Here is a 12,367-nt window from a genome sequence, read left to right on the forward strand (position 1 = left end):
ATGATGTTAGCTCTAGGAATGGGGTCTTATGGAAGTGCTTTATTTCATTTGATTACTCATGCTTATTCCAAAGCATTATTATTTTTAGGGTTTGGATCTATTATTCATTCAATGGAAACTATTGTTGGCTATTCTCCAGATAAAAGTCATAATATGGCTCTTATGGGTGGTTTAACAAAACATGTACCAATTACTCGATTTTATTTATTGTTAGGTACAATTTCTCTTTCTGGTATTCCACCTCTTGCTTGTCTTTGGTCAAAAGATGAAATTCTTAATGATGGTTGTATTCGCCGATTTTCGCGATAATACCTTGGACATAGCAAGATTAACCACATTTTATATGTTTTAGATCTATTTACTTACTTTGGAGGGGCATTTAAACATTCATTTTCAAAATTACAGTGGCAAACAAAATACCCCTTTCTATTCAATATCTCTATGGGAAAAGGGGGGTTCCAAAAGAATTAACAAAAATTTTCGTTTATTAAAAATGAATATTCTTTTTTTTTTTTCAAAAAAGACATATCGAAGTGATAAAAATGTAAGAAACAGGGTAGGACCTTTTATTACTATTGTTCATTTTGAGAATAAAAAGGATTATTCCTATCCTTATGAATCTGACAATACTATATTATTTCCTTTACTTGTATTGGGCATCTTTACTTTGTTTGTTGGATCTATGAGAATTCCTTTCAATCAAGAATTGGATATATTAACCAAATGGTTAACTCTGTCTATAAACCTTTTACATAAAAAGTTGAATGATTCGATCAATTGGTATGAATTTTAGAAAGATGCAATTTTTTCAGTCAGTATAGCTTATTTCAGAATATTTATAGCGTCCTTTTTATATAAACCCATTTATTCCTCTTTCAAAAATTTCAACTTAATCAATTTATTTGTTAAAACAGGTCCTAAGAGAAGTCTTGGGGATAAAATTCTAAATGGTCTATATAATTGGTCATATAATCGTGCTTATATAGATGCTTTTTATACAACATCCTTAACTGGGGCGGTAAGAGGATTAACCCAATTAACTTATTTTTTTGATCGATGAGTAATTGATGGAATTATGAATGGGGTTGAGAACGGGAATTGAACTCTATGCGATCTAATCTCCCGTTGTTCCTCAGTAGCTCAGTGGTAGAGCGATCGGCTGTTAACAGATTGGTCGTAGGTTTGAATCCTACTTAGGGAGATTTGATTCATTCTGAATTAATGAATTCAAAATAAAGGGGCTCGCTTTGACCGTTAAGAGTAGGTACCTATTCCCTGTCTTAGTTTCTGTCTCATCGTATCACATTCTGTTCTACGAGATTTGAAAATCACCGTCAATACCTCGGTGTAGGTCCAAAAATATTCCTTTATTCCATAGCCCTGGGCTATTTACAACTAGCCAATTAAGAATTCTCAGATGTACTAGCACTGCATCTTTGATGCACTCATCGATTTTCTCGAGATTTTACAATTGCCACGAGCAAATTTATTAATGACGAGGAAGGCATTTTTGTTATGCTACTAATACTTGTACTTGATCTGCTATTCTGCCCAAGCCTGGCTGAGGAAGAGTTACGGGGCGTAAAATAAAAAAAATTACGCAGATGGGCCGGGGGTATACTATTTGTAATGATTCCATCATTCACAATAAATAATAAATAAAAAGAAAAAGCCATTCCAAAGACCCACACCCAAGTTCCATAGCTTTTGGTCCGCTATCCCGATCATGATTTTCCTACCCCCAGAGGAAAAGGTACTTTCATTTTGTTTTGGGTTGGTTGTGGGGGAGGAGGGATTCAAACCCTTAACACCATGGTTCGTAGCCACGTGCTCTAATCCTCTGAGCTACCCCGTCTCCACTGGATCTATTCCCAAGAGTACCCTAAAAAAAGAACCTTTCCTCTCCCCTCCGCAGCCATTTCATTTCGGGTTAAGAAAATGTGAAAGCACGTTTATCTCTATAAGAACGATGCGTTCCGATGTATGAAGTAGGAGAGAAGAGATGTCATAATTGGGGTTTTGAATAAGACGACCTTTTGATTTTTCATTTTTTTGTTGAAAAAGGAATAAGAATGAGAGGTGTTAAGCTTTTTATTGTCCTGGCGTCGAGCTATTTTTCCACAGGACCTCTCCACAGTATCGTCACCGCAGTAGAGTTTAACCACCAAGTTCAAGATGGATTGGTGTGGTTCCCCTACGACTAGGACACCAAAATATCGAACCATGAATGAAGAAAGGCATGAGAGAAAAGCCTATTCACTAGTGATTGTGAGGCCCCAATTCTTGACTGGAGGGGACACTAAAGGCCTCTACCCTTCCATCCCTTGTATGGATAGAGAGGGAGGGCAAAGCTTTTGGTTTTTTCATGTTGTCAAAGAGTTGAACAATGGTTTTTTGTGTTGTCAAAGCTTTGAACAATGAAAATAGATGGCGAGTGCCTGATCGAATTGATCAGGTCATGTAGGAACAAAGTTCAAGTCTATCGGTCTATTAGGATGCCTCAGCTGCATACATTACTACACTTCCACTTGACACATATTGTAATGATAAACGGCTTGTCTCTTTGTGATCTTCTCTTGAATTCTCAAAACTTCTGTCGCTCCATCCCCGCAGAGACAGAGAACCTGTCGCTGGCTCGACTGTGCTATTGGAAGCTCTAGGAAAGTCAGAATAGGAGAGCACTCATCTTGGGGTGGGCTTACTACTTAGATGCTTTCAGTAGTTATCCGCTACGCACTTGGCTACCCAGCGTTTACTGTGGACACAATAACTGGTACACCAGAGGTACGTCCTTCCCGGTCCTCTCGTACTAGGGAAAGGTCCTCTCAATGCTCTAATGCCCACATCAAATATAGAGCGAACCACCTCACGACATTCTGAACCCAGCTTACGTACCACGTTAATGGGCGAACAACCCAATTCTTGGAACATACTACAGCCCCAGGTGGCGAAGAGCCGACATCGAGGTGCCAAACCTTCCTGTCAATTTGAGCTCTTGGGAAGATCAGCCTGTTATCCCTAGAGTAACTTTTATCCGTTGAGCATGGCCCTTCCACTTGGCACTGTCAGATAACTAAGGAAGACTTTCATCCGTGCTTGACAGGTGGGTCTTGCAGTCAAGCTCCCTTCTGTCTTTGCACTCGAGGACCAATCTCTATCCGGCCCAAGGAAACCTTTGCACGTCTTCATTACCTTTTAGGAGGCCTACATCCCATAGAAATTGTCTACCTGAGACTGTCCCTTAGCCCGTAGGTCCTGACACAAGGTTAGAATTCTAACTTTTCCAGAGTGGTATCTCACTGATGGCTTGGGCCCCTCCCCCCAGAAGGAGGCTTTCTTCGCGTCCCACCTAAGATGCATAAGAAAGGCCTAAACCCAATCCTATGGAACAGCGAAGCTTCACAGGGTCTTTCTGATGTGAACCCACGTAGGCAAACGCTATGAAATCCATGAACAAGATTGAAATCTTCCCAAGAAAGCCAAAGAAAGGTTTTTGGATTAAATTCAATAGATCTGGAACCAAGCAACCTAAATTGCCGATGATGTACGGACCTCTTGATTACTCAAAAATACGAAATCTCACCTGGTTTATTTGAAAGCCACAAGATTAAATCTTGATATGTTCTTGAATTGTTCAATTGTAGAACAAGAGTTGAAAGCAATATAGCCTCTCAAATTACAAATAATGTCAAAAAGGTTCTTACAATTGAAAATAAAATAGTATTTATACTAGGTCTAAAAAACTAGGTAAAAATGTGCCTAATATTTCAAATATGGTAAGAAATCTAATAAGCATCAAATTCTATCAAAAATAGGAAATTCGCAAAAAAAATTTAAAAAAAACGCGTCAAATTTTAACCATGCGGTCGCATGGTGTAAAGTCATGTGCCCACATGGAACATTCGAAAATCCCGAATAATTCCCTACTCACTCCGTGCGACTACAAGACGATTTTAACCATGCGGTCGCATGGTTCTTCTCTCCAGCTCCATCTTCGGCTGTTTGTATCGTGTTGATCCAATTGGTTTCGGCCTTCGACCCGAACATGATTTCATCAATGGATGTCTTGATGAGTAGTCCCATCGCCTCTTTCACTCATTTTGTCCTCACTCTGTCACAGGTCCACCTTCGACTTTCAACGAATCTTTCCCCGGGCTTGACATTGGACTTGATTTGGTTGCTTGCGGCTCCTAGATCACATCATCCCCTCCCTCTTCGAAAGGATTCATTCTCAAACCTGAACCTGCAACAAAGAAAGAAAGATCAAATACATTAAAAGTTACCGAAATGTTATACTTACTTGGAAGATCAAATTTGTATGCGTTGTCATTGATCTTCTCAACTACTTGGAATGGTCCATCTCCTCGTGGTAACAACTTTGATTTTCTTTGCTCTGGAACCGCTCTTTTCTAAAGTGCGCCCAAACCCAGTCTCCTAGTTCGAATGTGATAATTTTTCTGTCCTTATTTGCTTGCTCTGCATAGTGCTTGCTTTTCTTCTCAATTTGCTCCCGCACCTTTTCATAGAGTGACTTCACCAACTCGGCCTTCCTTTTTCCATCCAAGCTACCTTGTTCATTAACAGGTAAATGTATTAAATCCATAGGTGTTATAGGATTAAAATCGTAAACAATTTCAAAAGGAGAAAATGACATAGTGGAGTGTGTCCCTATTATATGCAGATTCGATGAAAGGTAAGCACTCTTCCCAATTCTTCAAATTCTTATTAACTACAGTGCACAAAAGTTTTGTGTATAGTCCTATTCACTACTTCGGTTTGGACATCTTTTTGTAGATGACAGGTTGTAGAAAATAGTAGTTTCATGCCTAACTTACTCCACACGACTATCCAAAAGTGACTAAAGAACTTAACATCCCTATCTGACACTATGCTTTTAGGTACCCCATGCAAGCGCACAATTTCTTTAAAGAAAAAATCTACAATGTTAGTGGCATCATCAATTCTGTGACATGAAATGAAATGTGTCATTTTACCAAACCTATCCACGACTAAAAAAATTGAATCTCCCCCCTTTTTGGTCCTAGGCAAACCTAACACAAATTTGATTGAAATATCTACCCAAGGTTCATTAGGTACTGGTAAAGGTGTATATAGTCCATGAGGTGAGACCCTAGATTTGGCCTCTTTACATTTTATGCATCGACTACAAACCCTTTCTACATCAACATTCATTTTAGGCCAATAGAAATGTTCGGTCAATATATCTAAAGTATTTGCTACCCCAAAGTGACCCATAAGTCCCCCACTATGTGCTTCCCTAATCACTAGTTCATGCATAGAGCAATTAGGAACGCATAATTTATTCTCCCGAAACAAGTATCCCTCATGCTTAAAGAACTTATCTATAGCCCCCTTGTGACATGAATTGTAAATGTCGGAAAAACCAGAATAAGTAACATACATTCCTTAATATACTCAAAGCCAAGCAATTTTGCACTTAAAGTAGTTAGAAGTGCATACTTGTGCGACAATGCATCTACTACTACATTTTCCTTACCTTGTTTGTAACGGATGACATATGGAAAAGTTTCAATGAATTCCATCCAGTGTGCATGTCATTTGTTCAACTTACCTTGTCCCTGCAAATGTTTCAGTGACTCATAATCTAAATGAATTACAAACTCCTTCGGCCATAGGTAATGTTGCCATGTTTCCAAAGCTCAAACAAGTTAATAGAGTTCATTGTCATATGTAGGATAATTGAGAGCTGGACCACTTAGCTTTTCACTAAAGTATGCTATAGGTCTCTTATCCTCCATTAAGACTGCTCCTATACCTATTCCTGATGCATCACACTCAATCTCGAAAGTTTTTTCAAAGTTAGGAAGTGCTAAAACTAGTGCTTTACACAAACAATCTTTGATATTGTTGAATGCATGTTCTTGCTCTAACCCCCAATGAAATCTTATATTTTTCTTGACAATTTCAGTTAAGGGTGTGGTGATTGTGCTAAAATCTCTAACAAAAAGCCTATAAAAACTAGCCAATCCATGAAAACTTCGAACCTCGGTTATGTTTTTAGGTGTTGGCCAATCCTTAATAGCTTTTATTTTCTCTTCATCTACCTCTACACCATTAGCACTAACCACAAAGCCTAAGAATACAACCCTATCCATGCAAAATGTACACTTTTTTAAAATTGGCATAAAGTTGTTCCTTTCTTAAAACCACAAGCACACATTTTAGATGTTCACATGCTCATCAAGACTCTTGCTATAGATTAAAATGTTGTCAAAATAAACTACAACAAATTTTCCAATGAAAGCACACAAAACATGATTTATTAATCGCATAAAAGTGCATGGTGCATTTGTGAGTCCAAACGGCATGACTAACCATTCATACCCCATATTTAGTTTTAAAAGTTGTTTTCCATTCATCACCCTCCCTCATGCAAATTTGATGATATCCACTTTTAAGGTCGATTTTACTAAATAAACATGCACCATGTAGCTCATGTAACATATCATCTAGCCTAGGAATTGAGTGACGATACTTTACCGTGATGTTGTTGATGGCTCTACAATCCACGTACATTCTCCAAGACCCATCTTTCTTTGTCACCAGCAACACAGGTACTACACATGGACCCATGCATTCCCTTTCATATCCCTTGCTCATCAATTCCTCAACTTGCCTCTGAAGCTCCTTTATCTCCTCTGGATTACTCCAATAAGCCGATCGGTTCAGAATGACAGCGCCAGGTATGAAATCAATCTGATGTTCAATTCCTCGAATGGGTGGTAACCCACTAAGCACATCCTTTGAAATACATTGTCAAATTCCTGCAACAAAGAAATAGCTAAATTAGAGAGGGATGTGTTATTCTCTTCAAAGTTGAGGAGTGACTCCTTGTAAACCAACAATATCATTTGTTGTCTGTGAACTATTACCTTTTTCAACTCACTCCCTCTCACAAAGAAATTTTGTTTCAGCTTTTCTCTCCTCTCGGAAGACTCTCTTTCTTTTCTCTCATGTGGCCCCACTCTTTTTTCCCCTCTATTGGCTGCCTCACTCTTTTCTCTCTGTTTCTCTAACTCTTTCACTCTCGCTTCTTCTTCATTTTTCAGTTGAACTTGGTCCTCATATACTTGTGTCGGTGTTAATGGCGTAAGAAAGATAGACCTCCCATCTTTTATAAAGTTGTACTTATTTTTGTACCCATCATGCATTACTTTCCTATCGTACTGCCATGGACTTCCCAACAAAATATGCCCTACATGCATAGGTACAACGTCACACATTACATCATCCTGATATCTCTCAATGGAAAAATTAATCAACACCCTTTTTGTTCTGCCATTGTAACTTATAAGGTCTAGGATGTTTTAATAGTGTTAAGCCCAACTTTTCCACCATGTTAGTGCTAGCTACATTAGTACAACTACCGCCATCAATTATTACACTACATACCTAGCCATTAACGTGACACCGAATGTGGAATATGTTTTCTTGCTACTGCTCCAAGTCGTCCGCGTTGATTTGAGCACTAAGAGCTTGCCTCGTGACCAACAACCTACTACTGACTGCATACTCAATTGTATCTTCCTCATCAACATCTTCCAATCCTAGCATGTCTACATATTCACTTTCACTTTCAGTTTCCACTTCCGCTCTATCTCGTAGAATCATTGTCTTCTTGTTTGGGCATTGAGAAGCAATGTACCCTACTCCCAAGCATCGAAAGCATTTGATGTCCCTATTTCATGATGGCTGTGATTCCCCCTTTCGTATAGGCTTGCTAGCACCCTCTTCCTTGCCTCTTGATACCTTAGCTCTTCCTCTTGCAGTAGTCCCATCTCCTTTGTTATTTTCCCACTTCGATTTCCAAGAACGATTAGAACCCGAAGATCCAGATGGGTGCCTTGCTATTCCTTTTCGCTTCAACTGCCTTTCTACCTTCATCACCACATGTAACATGTCTTCAATTTCCACAGAGTGCTACAATTCCACTGTATTTGCAATGTCTCTAGTCAATCCATGCAGAAACCAAGCCATGGTAGCTTCACTATCCTCCTCCACATTTGCCCTAATTATTAGTGTCTCCATCTCCTTATGGTAATCTTCCACACTCTTGGAGCCTTGATATAAATTTTACAATCTTTGATGAAGCTCCCAGTAGTAATGAGTAGGTACAAATCTCTCCCGCATGATAGTTTTCAATTCCTCCCATGTATTGATAGGTCGCTCCCGACTTCTCCGCCTCAAAGTTACCACCTGACCCCACCAAGTTTGCATAATCCATGAATTCGAGTAATTGTGGCAATCGAAGATTAACTCAATTTTCTTTTCCCAGTCCAAGTAGGCCTCTGGATTACTCCTACCTTTGAAGGAAAGAATGGCCATTTTAATGTTACTCAAGTTTCCATCCACCTCACCTCCACCGAGATGCCTACCTCTCCTTTCTGGTCTAACTCCTCTATTTCTACCTCTTCCAATATCCATATCCACTATTGCATCCTTGTCCAATCCACTATCAACCTCAAATTCACTAAGTTCCTCCATCCTAGGTTCCCACCTACCCTGTCTTCGTGCATTAAGACCACCTCTTCAAGTATTGACAAGCAATGGATTTTACCTTTCTCCCCGTGCATCCTGTCTATCTATTCGATCTCTCATATCTACACATAACCACTCAATCCTTCGCACCGAGTCCTCTAGCATGGAAACCCGATCATCAACCCTTCTTAAATTTGATCCTTCCCTGTCAGACATCCTAAATCTGAATTATTTTCTGCCTCACAAGTTTTCATTCGGAATTTCACTCAATACGTCTTTTTCCCTCTATTGCTCTCACCACTCTACCTTTTTCCACCCATTGCTTTCACGAGGTCTCCAAAAGAACAATTTCAGAACTCAATCAAAAAAATTAATCACGTGGAATTCAAACTGGTGTGAGTGAGACTGCAAAACCAAGGAACTTAGTTCTAACTGGCAATTCGGACTAAATAATTAAAGACTAACTCAAAAACACGAAATAAGAAAAGAATTACTGACTGACTTTTAAATTAGACACAAAATAATAAATGGAACTAAAGAGAGTTGGTAAATTTTCCCCAAGATCAATAACAATAATAATTTTTTTACTGCGTATGGATGAACAGTACCCTACAGAAAACCTTTTTTTTAAACTCGAATTTTTTTACTGCGTTCGGATGAACAGTACCATATAGATGAACAGTAATTTTTTTTTACTCTTGGGATTGAAAAATCAAAAGCAAGACTGACGCAACAAATGGAAGTTGATTTGGATGCAAATTGAATCCAAAAACAACTTTTGAATTTTTTTGGATTAAAGACTCAAAAATAACAACTAACTCGACGAACACGAAGAACAATAAGAAAAAGTAATAACTGACTCAACATGAATTAAAAGAGATATAACCTTGGATTGGAGCCAAGCTCTGATACCAACTGATGTGAACCCGCGTAGGCAAACGCTACGAAACCCACGAACAAGATTGAAATCTTCCCAAGAAAGCCAAAGCAAGTTTTTTGGATTAAATTCAATAGATCTAGAACCAAGAAACTCGAATCACCGACAATGTGTGGACCTCTTGATTACACAAAAATATGAAATCTCACCCGGTTGATTTGAACGCCACAAGATTAAATCTTGATAAGTTCTTGAATTGTTCAATTGTAGAATAAGAGTTGAAAGTAATATAGCCTCTTCAATTACGAATAAAGTCAAAAATGATCTTACAATTGAAAATTAAATAGTATTTATACTAGGTCTAAAAAAACTAGGTAAAAAACATGCCTAATATTTCAAATATGGTAAGAAATCTACTAAGTATCAAATTCTATCAAAAATAGGAAATTCGCAAAAAAAAAAAAATGGTCTATGCGACCTCATAGTGTATTTCTATGTGGTCGCATGGTTCAACAAAAAATCTCATCTTGAGTTTCGGTATGCCTCCATGCGGTCGCATGGTGTTTTTGCCTGTGTGGTCGCACATGCTTGTTTTCAGCCTCTGACTTTGTCGCTTGATAACAAATTGATCCAAGTTGATTCGACCTTCGACCCGAACATGAAAGTTGCTCAATTTTGAGTCCCGAACATGGTTCCATTAATGGTTATTTAAGAATCGACGTCGATTTGCTTTATAAAAAGAAGATATCAACGAATCTCTATGAAATGGTTTCACGGGATTCAGCCAATTGTCTTGATTGTGGAATATCATTGAGAAATAGGAATTTGTGTTATCAAAGGATTTCCTGCGATTATTTCTAGTATGGAATGAGCCAATCATCCACTTTGGGATCTTATTGAACGTAAAGGGTGATATTATTCCTCTATTGATCAAGAATTTCGATTTTTGGGAAGTATCATGATCATCCAATAAGAAGGTTTCCATTTTTTCAAATGAACAATTTGAAGACTTACTGATTCTAACAACTGATTACAAAGTTGATCATTTAGACCTTTCAATTCATAGATGTAGATCTCAGACCTATCGATGGGGATATTCCCGAAACTCAGACAGAAAAAAGGAAGTGAGTTAGACAAAAAGAAAAGCAGCTTGGATAAAAAAAGAAGTCACTTGGACAAAAAGAAATGAAATGGCTTAGACAAATATTTTTTGTCGATAACCTCGGACCAATCAATCAAATATTGACTAATACATAATTGATCGAACACTACTTGCAAACGGCTCTTCTGCTCAGAAACAAAATGTTCCAAATGTTCTTGAAAATTCTTGCTCCCATTGGACCATTTATATCTATATGCTTCAGGATCCCGATTCATAGATTTCTTGATTCGAGAAATCAAGATAAGAGGATCGAACTGACTCTTTTTCAAATTCGATAAATGTTGGTTGATCGTATATTTCATTATAGTTTTATAACTCAGAGTATCCTTTCCTATTTGATCCCTTTGAATTCCATATTCGAAGTTGCGATTGGATCGATTCATTAAAAAGAATCGATGTAATACATTTCTTATGTACCCTTAGGTACTATATTGGATTTGAATCAGATTTCGGATCAATCTGTATTGATTGACTGCCTCCATTATGTTGTTGCTAGGAAATACCACTATTTTTAGTTTTGGATCTTCCAAATCATTCTTGCAGGAAATCTGGACCCATTTTTCTCTAATCCTTCGAGAAAAAGATTCATTCTCTTCATAAAAAAATAGGACGTAGAACCAATAAATATTTTTTTTCGATTCATCCCTGGCTTCATTCAAGAATTTTTTTGATCCAATCCATAGGAATCAATAGAAAAGGCAAATCCCTTATGATACACCAGATTCGACTCGATTATTGATAGAGTGAATAGATCTATCATTTCTTGAAATTTCTCCTCTGATTCAAAATCTTGGTGCAATGTGTATCCTCACCTGTTCTGGTCATGGAATATATGAAATAAATCAAAAAATGGATTTTTTTTAAGAATGAAATCTTATTGGAACTATCCATATCCGGTTCATCCTTCAAAACCCTATCATACCCCAGATATGATGAAATAGAATGAATTGAGAAGGTATTTTGTAAATACGTAATTATCTTGAATATATTAACCATTTCTTTATTTTTCGATCGCCTGGAACGGACAAAAGAAAGATATTTTTTTTCTTCAACAATTATTGATCTCTAGTAGACCTCTTAGTAGGATTCGAACCTAGATAAAGTTCTGACCATCTATTAGAGAAAAAAGAATGAACGGATCTTGTAGGATTCCTAAGAAATTCTTCGATTTCTTCCAAAATCTGCTTCTCACATTCCATAAATAGCCTAGACATTGAGGAATATCCAGAAAAGCATTTCGAGAATCGGTCTGATTTTATCTCTATTCCTTCCATTTGAAGAAAGGAAGATCCCAAAGAATGTATCTTTTTTTTAGTTGTTGAATCTCTCTTTGATTGATCAATGTGTGATATTCCGAATCCTCATTACTAATGGAATCCAAATGATCTCTGGATTGATCGGAAGATCCTTTCAGATGGCTAGAATTCGTTACTTGAGCAAAACTAGATCTTGTGGAATCATATTGAATATTTGACGATACATTCCCTACCTTTCTAAAAAATCAATCCTTGTTTACCAACCACACATTGTCTAACCAAATCAAATTCTTTCTCGATACGTTCTTCAAAAAATCCGATTCGTGCAGATTCTTCCCCTAACTAAGGAAGAGGTCTTGGCGAAATTGCCACATATGAAATTGAGCACAATTTTGTAAAGAAATAGCCCACTTGTTCTCGAGAAGAGATGGGAAACATGCTCAATATTATTTGATGAATAGTTAGCCCAGCCCCTTGTTGTTTGAAGAAACCCTCCACTTCAATTGGTATTTTTTTCACGAAAATCAGACATGAGATAAGAAATCCTGTGTT

At 37.6% G+C, this 12,367-nt stretch overlaps 1 non-coding gene across 1 annotated transcript; it reads left to right on the forward strand.

Moving 5' to 3' along the window:
* The first annotated feature begins 1,129 nt into the window (after positions 1 to 1,129).
* TRNAN-GUU lies at positions 1,130 to 1,201 on the forward strand. The gene has a single exon. It is a non-coding gene; the product is annotated as a tRNA-Asn (tRNA).
* The last annotated feature ends 11,166 nt before the right edge of the window (positions 1,202 to 12,367 follow it).

The sequence above is a fragment of the Olea europaea genome, chromosome 19 (genome assembly GCF_002742605.1).
Source record: "Olea europaea var. sylvestris chromosome 19, O_europaea_v1, whole genome shotgun sequence".
NCBI lineage: Eukaryota > Viridiplantae > Streptophyta > Magnoliopsida > Lamiales > Oleaceae > Olea > Olea europaea.